Genomic DNA, 12,229 nt, shown 5'->3' with positions numbered 1-12,229 from the left:
TTTGCACTAATGGCAACCAATATCAAGGTTACAATTTATTAAGCTAGAATTAATTCCTAACAACTAATTTCTGGCAGTATACAATAATATAAGCAGGAGTCAATAACAAATCTCAATTCATAAGAAATGATTTCTAGCAGTATATCATATCAGAAGGTAACAGCAAGTATTGGTTTAATCAGTATCAAATATATAGTAGCATAAGCAATTCATGACAGAAGAAAATAGCCAATATTGGTTTGATCACTATGTTTCTTCAGAACAATACAGATCCACTTCTTGTTCTGTTATTTGAAGAATTGCATCCTCCTATCCAGCCTATTACCCCACTGATAGTAAACACTCTGATTCTAGATGTGCAAAAGAAAAATATGCCATTTGTCAATTGCATTAGGCCATATTATTCCTCGATTACAAATTGAAAATGACATCCATATTTGAGGCAAGAAAGTTTTTTTAAAAATAAAAGTCTGATATGTAAATGTGAAAGAGGATGAGATATCCAAGGAATACATCTACTGTGTCAATATCTTTCTGTGTCTTTTTCTCTGAACACAAAGGATTATTTTCATTTATATTTTGGGCTGTTTTATCCCATCAATTTTATTTAAATATCATACTTAATATCATACCTCACTGATTTAGTTTGGTAGCAAATAAAGAACCCGTTTCTTGAATTTCACTAAAAAAATATCCACTTGTCTAGTCCTCTAAAATGAATATTCTGACTATATATTATTCAAAATCTTGTTTGTATCATATAGACATTAATAAGATTTAGTCAGATGTTGAAGATATGTATGTATGTATGTACGCACGCACGCACACACAGAGCTGTGTGTGTGTGTGTGTGTGTGTGTGTGTGTGTGTGTGTGTGTGTGTGTTCCAGGATAACTCTGGAACGCCTTGAGCCAATTCAACCAAGCTTGGTACATAGATGACTCTCTCTGGAAACAAATATTGAGGGGGTTAAGACACCCCTAACACCCCTCGGGTGTGTGTGTGTGTGTTTCCATGTCCAGGTGTTCCAGCATAATTCCAGAACGCCTGGGCCGCTGAAACGAAAAGGTTTTAATTGTATCTATAGTGTCAACTCACAGTATTTTTGACAGTGATAGCGTACATTTTGGATTTAAGTTCTGTTAAGGTACAGCCTGTTGTGCCTTAAAATGGCTTCTACTGCACAGCATAGTAGAGCTGCTATGGTAGTGGCTTTGCAGTACTCAACAAGGGGGCTTCCTTTAATATAGGATTGGGATAAATACATACCAAGGCTATGCCGGGTTATCAGCTAGTTAAGTATAAACTTGAAAAGTTATTAAAGTCAAGTTGTATATAATAGTAGTATATACACATCAATTCAATATACTGTATCAATTACCAAATAGCTTCTCTAGTTAGGAAGTTTCTTGCCAGCTAGATGGGCAAACTACATCTTGCACCTTTTATATCTGTATAAAATTATGTTACCTGACATAAAGTGTTATACAAGCCATGAATACAGAATTAACTCCACATCTTTTAAACACAGAGAAGTGTTGCCTTTATTTGCATATGTTCATCCTGATTGTGTTTTTCCTCCTGTGAACATAAGTTGCAACACCATACAGCAAAACATCAAATGTAGAGGTAATATACCATGAGAAACCTCTGTGTGGAAAAACATTAATCTACAATTTCCCTTCAATGCAGAGAATTGGAAATGTACCCCCTTTTCAGGTTAGGAATTGAAATTAAACCATCTTTAATAAAAGTTCTCATTCAGTCTCCGATTAAGGTTACTCAGTGGAGAAAACTGCATATTGGTATTGATTCTACAGTCAAACTCCTCTTAAAATTAGTTTGTTTTTTCTAATATTTGCCTGGTATATGCCTACCTGCAGTTTAGATTGTTATTCCATATTCATTGTGTTGGCACAATACAGAACAGAACTTGGGCTTTGACCACAAAGTTTCACATTCTTTCAGATTCTTCAAAGTGCTAACAGTGTTCTCATTTTAAGGCAAATCATAACAGGTTCTTTCAGGTTTTTTTTTTAAGACTGGTTTCAGTCCGCAGATCACCCACTGCACCTGTTCCAGTTTATCTAAATTTTCTTAAAACATGATTGCACATTTCTTTGAAACTTGGCAGGACCTTTTACTCAATGGGTTTAGAGCATGTTTCTCACCTTAATAATTTTTTGATGGGTGAACTTCAATTCCCATAATTTTAAAATATTCTTTGTAGGGAATTCCGGGAGTTGAAATTCACTCATCTTAAAGTTTCCAAGGTAGAAAAACATTGGTTTAGAGCAGAGGTCCCCAGCCCTCAGGCTACGAACCAGTATCAGCCTATGGCCTGTTAGGAACTGCACCACACATCTTGAGGTGAACAGTGGACAAGCTTGCAAAACTGAAACCAGCCCGTCTGCTGGTCCGTGGAAAAATTGTCTTCCATGATTTTGGTTCCTGTTGCCAAAAAGTTTGCAAACCGCTGGTTTAGAGGATACATCATTCTGCATCAGACTGCTTTATAGCTGTGTAGGTTATATAGAATCTGGTAGCCTCTCCCCACTTTCTTTCCTATATGAAGTTAACTGATACTACTGTACTATTTAGGCCAGTTCTGGCAACAGCCCATCAATGCCATGGCCAGGGGTCTTTTTACCCTTCTGGAATATTCCTAGCTTGTACTCTATTAACAACACAAATTTCCATTCTTGCAATGTGCTAAGAAGGCATATTTAGGATGAATGGTTAGAGTTATTGTAGTTTGTTTATTTATTTATAAATATATATGCTCTGCCCCGTCTCTTTCCAAAGCGACTTTTTCCTTTTCCAAGTTATAATCAGAGATTTGTTTAGTATTGGTTTATCATCCTGTGTGAGTGCCATTATTGTTTTAAACTATGCCATCTGGCTTAGCATGTTTAAACTTACTATGGTCTATTCAGTAAACTATGGCTTAGTGTGATATGGATTCAATTAAAAGTATGGGTGAATCTTAAAAACAAGAAAATGTTTTCTAAGATACTTGATATATGAAGTAACTTAACAAAATGTTACTTCACACTAAAACAGGAAGTGCATGTTGTTTTAAGTAGATTGCATTATCTGTGTTTCATGCTTTCATAATAGTATTTATAAGGCATTCAAGAGGCTGAATTATCCAACAAATAAGATTAATAGAGCCAGTGTTAGCCTAGAGCAAAAGCCATTCCATCTTATAATTAAATCCACACTGGATAATGACACTGAACCTGCAGGGTGACAGGCATATGCTTGCATGCAGACAACCATCCAAACTAAAACAAATTCCCACAAGCAACGAGAAACAACAACAAAACAACTCTAACATGGAAACCAGATTCTGCAGCAAACTCAGACATCTATTTTGTCCCAACATTTTCATCAAGAGCATGATCCCCAGTTGCTTCTCACCCAAGATTAAAGAAGTGTTAATATGCTCTACTCATAATACAGGGGTGAACAATTAATTTTCCCAAGGGGCCACCTGAGAAACTGGGACTGTTGTGGAGGGGTGAACCAAAAAGGCTGTGAAGATGCATAGATGCACACGAATTGAAAAAAAAAATAGCAGATGCGTTCAAAACAAGTGATCTCTTATGGGTTGGACAGGGACAGCCAAACAGCTGAATGTGGCCCAGGGCCATAAAATACCTAAGTTTGCTCTAATTGTGATATATGCCAACATCTGCTAGCAATGTTTTTGTGGATTCTACGTAGGAGAAAGAGAATGGACTTCATGCAAAAGAATGAATGGACAAAAACTTGACATCAGGACTCAAAGAAGGACAAAATAACACAACATTTTAACTTCCCAGGACATTCCAAAACAGCTTTTGAGGAACAAAGAAATTGTACCAGCACAATCAAACTAGCGATTGCTGAGTTGCTGAATGCATCAGCAGGTTAAAGCTATCTCAGAAGATCATAAAAAGCACAAAAGTTACAATTGTTAATCGATAGGATGCTTGGTATAACCTGCATTTGAATAACCACTCTTTCTTTCCTTCTTTTCTGTCCCCATCTCCTCCTGATTTAAATTGTGTGTGTGTGTGTGTTTTTTCTCCTTCATATGTGTATTGGTTTAGTCAGTCAGTGGATTTGATGAAGTGAACTATTAAAAGCTTAAACCTTTTAATAAAATTTATCAGCCTGAAAAAGTGCGACCAGATTCTCTCTGAATTCAGGTGACCTGTGTAAATAATTCTAATGGTTCATTTAAGAATATTTTAGAGCTGTGTCCCTTCTGTTATAATCTGTGCTATGTGGAAAAACTAGACTCCTAGGCTTCAGAATATACTCATGGTTCAATATGTTATGTACGAGATTTTCCTACCTTATTTTTTGCAGTGCCAACTATTAAAATGTCTTAGTAGTTTACTTACTATCTCCAGTGTAGGCAGATATATTTCTGTTATAAAATATCATTAGTTTTTCATCAGTTATTTTCTTGGTTTAAAAAAATTAGGTAGAATTTGACTGAGAATATAACTGCATTTTTGTAAACTATTTATGCATCCAAGAGCTGTCCCATGCCCATTAGGTGGAGCCATAAAGCTTACATAGATTCTGCTACACATTAAACATTGTCAATGGAAGAAGATACACAAAGTAGGAGAATTAACGGTAAGTAAGGAGAATTAAAAATTATTAGTGGGGACATGCTCTCTCTCAGCTTATAAAGGTATTTAGAATGTCAAACCTATTGAAAGAGCAGGATAGTTGGAAGATGTGGCAGCCTTTGTCTCAACAGAAGAAGGAAATGGGGGATGAAAGATAATACTGAAAATTTCATGCATGTATGAATGTGTGTATACTGTTTGGTGCACACATAATGCATACTGATAGTGTTGTGTGAATAATATGTTGCCAGTTGGTGTTTGCAGTCAAGTGCATGTGGAATGATCACTATTCCAGCCGGACAAGTCTACCATTTTCCAAATTTCTCCATTCCATTCTTTCTGTGTCCTGATTTTACATACCTTCTTACCAGTCAGCATTCCATCCCCCATTATAATGCTTTATTTTATTGGCTGTTTTAATTATTTATTAGTTGTGATAATAGCAGCAATTATTATTATTGCTTGTAAAGATCCTATCTTTACAGTTTTTAGAAGATTTCCCCCAAGTGATACCTCTTTCTGAGACTTTATTATTTGAGGATGATCACACCGATTGACCTTGTAATAGGAGAGCTGTGTCAGTCTGTGGGGATAAACTATCAGGAGTCTGATGCAAGTTTTATGACCAACAAATGTTATTCAAAGGTGTACCTTTACAAAAGCCTATGCAGTTTAGTAGAATACAATGCTACCAAGTCTCCTGATTTTTTTTCTCACATTGGCTGAGTTTACATATTATGCTATGCTACAGTTGGCTTGGCATGATTTGTGTACAGACCACAGTTATCTGTGTTCATACATTATGCTATGTCATGATGAGTTATATCCCACAATGGATGTTTTTGTACAATATATTAAGCCAAATTCTAGGAGACCTCCTTATGGTTGGATTTTTAGATCACACTAAGCCAAAATATGATACATGAGGGAGCCTAACTGTTGCAGCATGGAATCTCTGGTTTATTATGGTTTACTTTGTAATGCCAATACAGCCAATTGCGATTAGCAGAAAGGTAAACATTACAGTGCTCATGGATACCAATGTACTCCAAGATATCTCACTGGTTCACTGGTTCATTCACTGATATTTTGAACATTTTCAATTTAAGAAGTAGAAGTGCATAGGTTAACTAGATGTAGGAAAGCAATGGCCTTTAATGTCATATTTATTTTGCAGGAGGGCCCATTTTGAGGCGGGTCATTTTGCCTGCTCATAAATCAGAGGTGGGTTCCTACCAGTTTGCACCTATTCGGTAGAACCGGTTCGTCAAATCTACCGAACCGGTTAGAAGAGGTTCCACCAGTGGACCCGGAAAGCAGGCCACACCTACAGAAGAGGTTCCAAAATTTTTTGAAACCCACCACTGGCCCTTGGATATGATTATCCTACACTATCATGCTCCTATTTCTAAAACTCAGTGCCTCTGTGAAAGGTAAGGATGACTACTGCGTTTGTGGTGCAATCAGAACATTGCGTGTGTTGAAGTTGTTTTAACGCAAACCAAAGATGCCTTTTAAAAAACAAGTTTACATCATATTCTTATGCATGCCAGTGCTGTGCGAGAGGTAATTTAAGGTGGTTCTGACAAGTGTCGTTGGCATCTTCATATCCGGTCACATGGGCAGCAAGCCACTCCCATAAAGGAGGCCACACCCACAGAGCAGGTTCGAACAATTTTTGAAATCCACCACTGTCGTAAATGGATATTTTGTGGTTGGTCAGGCTTAGCATGGTTACCATTTTGAGAATAGATGGTCTCCCATGAATGTCATATTGTGAGCCCTCAACTTGTTACCCAATTATGGTGGCTCTAACTTGCCCTTACTATAGCATCATGTGTGAAGGTAGCTTATGTTAAAGTATAACATGTCCAAAGTTTTGGAAAATAAGCTTGCTTAAGTGCACTGTGTAGGCTCAAAGGCTCATATGTCTCAATTATATTGTTCCTTGCTCTTACATCAATCTGGGTTGGGTTTTTTTAGCTAAGGAGATGCAAACTAGCAAATATTATTGTTCTGCAGGGATATTTGGGCATAATTTTATCCAATTTGTAATTCCATGTCAAAGTAATGGATTTAAAGCATACAGTTTTACATAGGATTTTTCACACCTTTCATTTTGTTTTCTTTTTATGGATTCAATTTGGATTCTGCTCATTCCAACCAACCGTGGCTGTGTGAAGCTGTTCTAGAGAACACCATAAATAATCCCATCTAATTTGGGCTGCAAAAATCCAGATGTTCACTAGAGGGCAGCACAGAGTTTTCAGTGTCTCTTTTTTGCTTTCCAGCCATCATCTGGATTTCTGTGGCCCAGATAGGGTAGGCTGACTACTTATATCCTGAATCATTTTTATTTGTAGACAAATGGGAGAAAAATGGAAAAGGGGAAGAACAGGTAAAGTAATGGGGAAACAACCATTTTATGATTTTTTTCACTTCTTCACATTTTCTGTATTGGCCCTTAATCTTGGTTTGGTTTGGTTTCTCTTCCAAGGAGAATAATTTAGTGGTTTAATTTGTGGAGGGAAATTACTCTTAGAACTCTGTGCCTCTTCTGGCATTGAGAGTTATTTGCCTGGCTTTATGATACTATGTAAATCATACTTGGAACAGCCTGTTCTAACTAGCTGTATCTTTTTAATTTAGTGATATAATTTCTGAAAGGAAATTATGTTAGAATTATATGTCTCTTCTTCCATTAAGGGCTATTTATCCAGTTAATGCATGCTTCTAATTCCATCCTCAATGAGGAACGATTGGAATACTTTGGGATAAGTAGTTTGTAACCAAGATTATTAGATATGGTTGTGTAGGCTTAAGTGTAACAACCCTTGCTGGAAACCAGATGATTAATAGTCCTTGTAAGGTTGGAACCATTTATAGCATTAGATTTGCTATGTTTTACCATTTGACCTGAAAAGTATGCCAAGAAGCATGACATCTGTAAATCTGTTGACACAGTATTTTGGTTTTCTAGAATAGAGTTCAGCTAAGCACCTGACTTCACAGGAGGTCTGTTGCCAATGACAACATATTTTGTAAACCACCAAGTGCCCTAAGATTGTGATGATCTAAAAATCTAATAAATAAAACATTACATTTCTTCATTTCCACACTGCTGTATATAGAAGTTGGATTGATAAGTCCGCCTAGAGCAGTGATGGCTAACCTTTTTAGGAGCAAGTGGCCAAAACATGTGCATGCGTGTGCAAATGCATGTGTGTGCCCAAACCACCAAAATGCAATGCGTATGTGGCCCACATGTGCCCTGCCCCCTGCACATGCTCATGCCTCCCGCACACACCCTGCCCCCCCTCACATGCACCCTGCTCCTGCTCATGCCCCCGCGCTCTACGCCTCACCCTATGCGCATGTGTGGCAGAGACCCAACGATCAGCTGGCCGGCAGGAACTGCGCACGCATGCGCGGTGGAGCTGAACTAGGATGACAGCTCACGTGCCTACAGAGAGGGCGTTGCATGCCACCTGTGGCACACATGCTATAGGTTTGCCATCACAGGCCTAGAGTTACCCTATGGTAAGATAGGCAGTCAATACATTTTATAAAATAAATAAGTACTAAATTTATCTTGGCTTCTCTGATTAAGAATAAAATCTTACCTATAGTATGTTTACTCTTGATTAAGAATAAAATTTTACATATAGTATGTTTACCTGTGAATAAACCATGCTGGGCACAAGAAAACCTATTTTTGAGAAGTCATACTCAGAGCTGCATGATTTTGTTGGCTAAGAAGTAAAAATGTTACAATGGTAGAGGTACAGTATGTTTATTCCTATGTATGAATTTCAGTTTTCTGTCTCTCTGCTATGAAAACATCTTAATTATTTTAAAACTATAGTCATACTGAAAATAACATCCATTGCTATTAATTTTTTTAAGTCCAGATATTTGCATATGTTTATTTGCAGGTTTATTTTTCTTAAGTAAAAACTCCCACTTATTCTCACATCCATATATTCCTTGCAAACTCAAAACCTAGCTGGCTAGATCAGGTTTGAGCTCCAGAAGAAAGGAAGTGGGAGAACCACATGGAATGTTTTATCTCTGTGATAGTTTCCAGGGATTATGGGTCCCATACAATCTGACATTTTCAATCAGCTTCTCCAGTCCATCAAACTTTGGCCATTCTGGCACTTCCCTCATATATGTTGGTACTTTCTTACTGGGATGTAATTGCAAGTTCATATATGAACTCTTGTTTTGGGAAGCATATTTTGAAACTCTTCATTCTACCTGGTGTAAAGGGTGAAATCTTCCTGAGTAAATTCTTCTTTTTGGCTTGCTTTGCGTAACACATTTTTCACACACCTCTATTCAAATATATATGCCACCGAGCTTACGCATTATCACTGAATCATAGAATTATATATTGCCATTAAATGCTAGTGACAGTGGTATCAATATACTGAGGCAAATCAGTTTGATGTACTGCTTAAGGCAGTGTTTGTCAACCTTGGCAACTTGAAGATGTCCGGACTTCAACTCCCAGAATTCCCCAGCCAGCATTCGCTGGGAGTTGAAGTCCAGACATCTTCAAGTTGCCAAGGTTGACAAACACTGGCTTAAGGCATCAAAAAGAGGGCAAATTATGAATTCTAGTCCCATCTTATCCACAAAGGCAGCCAAATGACCTTGGGCCAATTATTCATTCTCATCCCTAGGAAGCAGGCAAAGGCAAACCTCCTCTGAAACATGGTTAAAAAAAGTCACAATGACAGCAGTGTCATTAACGCCCCATCCCGTTATGTACTGCACAGAAAAAGGAGAAGTCATGGCCACTACCTTGACTAATAATAAAGCAGCTTCTGAGATAGAGCTTTCTTTAACATATATTCTACTGTAATGAACAAAACTATGACTCTATGTACATAACCATGACATGGTGTCTAACAATACAGGTTGTACTTGATTTACAACAGTTTACTTAGTGACCATTCAAAGTTACAATGGCACTGAAAAAATTGATTTATGACAATTTTTCACACTTACAACCTTTGCAGCATCCCCATGGGCATGTGAGCAGAATTCAGTCGCCTGGCAACTGATTCATATTTATGACGGTTGCTGTATCCCGGGCTCTTGTGATCAACTTTTGCAACTTTCTGCCGAGCAAAGTCAATTGAGGAAGCCAGATTCACTCAACAACTGTGGCAAGAAAAGTCATAAAATGGGTTAAAACTCACTTAAGAAATGTTTCAATTGAAATTTTGGGCTCAATTGTAGTCATAAGTTGAGGACTACCTATATTGGTAATATAATGTGAGTATTAATACAAATTAGTTGATGGTCTATTTTCTGCTCTGGCAATAATGGGGCTACAAGCAGTTCGTTGTCCTATGTTATTAGGTACAATATTCTTTAAGCATACCTTACCAAGGGTGTGACCACTTTCAGACCATTGATGGTATCCTACCCCTTATACAATGTTTTGCATATCTGCCCATGTAGCAGTGCATTGGGCCATCCAAATTATAGTGCTTAGCAGTAGGAACACTTTATTTTATTTTAAAAGGTTTGTCCTACAGCATGACAATGTAGGACAATTTCATAAATATAAACATGTTTGTGCAATTTTACAATTCTATTTGCTTTTCATTGGTGATCATAGTTGGTGAGACATTTTTATTTTTGAGCTTAACTTTCCAAATACACCTAAGCAGTGCTGATTACTGCACAGTTGTTTTATTTCAAAACCTGCACTCCTTCAAGCCTGTGTAAATCTACAGGGAGTGCTGATTTAATGACTGCAGTAGGCACCAGCGACTTGGTCATTAAGCAAAGTGATCACTAAATGAAATCACAACTGTCAAGAGAAGGCAAATATACATGGCCCAGGGTAATGTTGCAGGCGGTTTATTCTTCCAAGCATTCAGGCTTGTGATAGAGCCCATCCTCAGGGAATTTCTCTCTCACCAGAATCTCTGCACTGGGCTGTTCTAGTTGTATTTATATGTTGCCTGATTGTGTGTGGCCTTTAGTTGTTAATAGCTGGCCATCAGCACTGCAATTAACAACTAAACGCCACATACAACTTACTACTATTTAAATGCAACCTACAGAAAGAGAAGTTCCCTGAGGATGGGCTCCAACACCAGCACAAAACCTTAGAAAGATAAACCCCCGGTCCTGGTGACCCACTCAGATTGGATCCTGCAATCACAACTATGCTTATGATTGTACTTCAATTTGCCTTTGCTTTACAGACCTGTGAAGGTTTAAATGCAAGGATTGGTCAGTAAGTTACCTTTTTCATTTTCATTGTAACTGAAATGCCTCGCTTCAGGAGGCATTTTCCACCAGCAAATGGAATCTGAAGTGGATTGTCTGATCATCTCATTCTCCTGTGATTGCCCAACTGTGCTGCGGCCTATGCAACTGTTCATGCTATAAACTAATTAAATACATTTTAACCTCCTCGTGTTTGTTCATCAATCATTTGCATGTGACACTTTGTATTATTGTTCAGTAGATACTATGGTACTACACCATTCTGTAATGCGATACAGTATTTTGATGCAGTATTTTGATTTGAGTATAGTGTGTTAGATGTTAGATGATTCCAGATTTCCACGTGTTTTTCAAGTTTCTTTTTAGAGAATTAGGTCACTTGTCTAATTCATCTCAAGGTTGAGGCAATCACTACATTGCCTTCAAAGTAGCTTACAAGTCAATCATTTTATGCTCTGTTCAAAATTCCAGCTGTAAATGTCAGACTGACTGATCTTTGATCCCCTGCATCCCATTTCCCCCCTTTTAAGGAAGATAACAGATATTTCTCTCTATCCATTCATCTGGGACATCATCTTATCCAGTGGTGAAATGCAATTTTTTTTTACTACTGGTTTTATGGGCGTGGCTTGATGGGCGTGGCGTGGCAAGGAAAGGATATTACAAAATCTCCATTCCCACCCCACTCTGGGGCCAGTTAGAGGTGGTATTTGTGGGTTATCCAAATTTCCGCTACCAGTTCTCCAGAACCTATCAGAACCTGCTGAATTTCACCCCTGATCTCATCCTTCCAGGATGTCTCAAAATGGGTTGGCCCAACCAACAGCCAGTTGCTTCGGTGCCCCTGAGGGGCAATCCATCCAGATGTGGGGGATGTGAAGTTCTTCCCTCTGCCTCCAATAAAAATGCCCGGATCACGAGCTACACCGCGCAATTCTTCCCTTTTCGAGCAAAGCATTCGATTCAAACACTGAAGAGCGCGTAAAAAGGTCGTTCACCTTTCTAAGCGAAAGGAAATCAAGGCGTTTTCAGGGGCCGCAGAAGCCCGGAGGCTCATCTGAGCAACAAGAGCCGTGGGTGGCGCAGCAGTTGCAATACTGAGCGGCTCAAGGTTGACTCAGCCTTCCATCCTCCCGAGGTCGGTAAAACGAGGACCCAGATTGCTGCGGCGGGAGGGGGGCGGGGCGGCGGCAATATGCTGAGTCAGTAAACCGCTTAGAGCGGCCTGAAAGGCCCCGTGAAGCGGCATATAAATTCAAGTGCGCGCGCGCGCTCAGAGCTCAATCCAGACCCCTGGATGGTCTTCGGCGAGCCCGAGCAGCCGGAGGAGGCGGGGCTTGAGG

Source organism: Thamnophis sirtalis, unplaced genomic scaffold (genome assembly GCF_051295495.1).
Source record: "Thamnophis sirtalis isolate CommonGarterSnake01/CBP01778 unplaced genomic scaffold, rThaSir2_p1.2 scaffold_9, whole genome shotgun sequence".
NCBI lineage: Eukaryota > Metazoa > Chordata > Lepidosauria > Squamata > Natricidae > Thamnophis > Thamnophis sirtalis.
Note: the sequence above shows the minus strand (reverse complement) of the source record.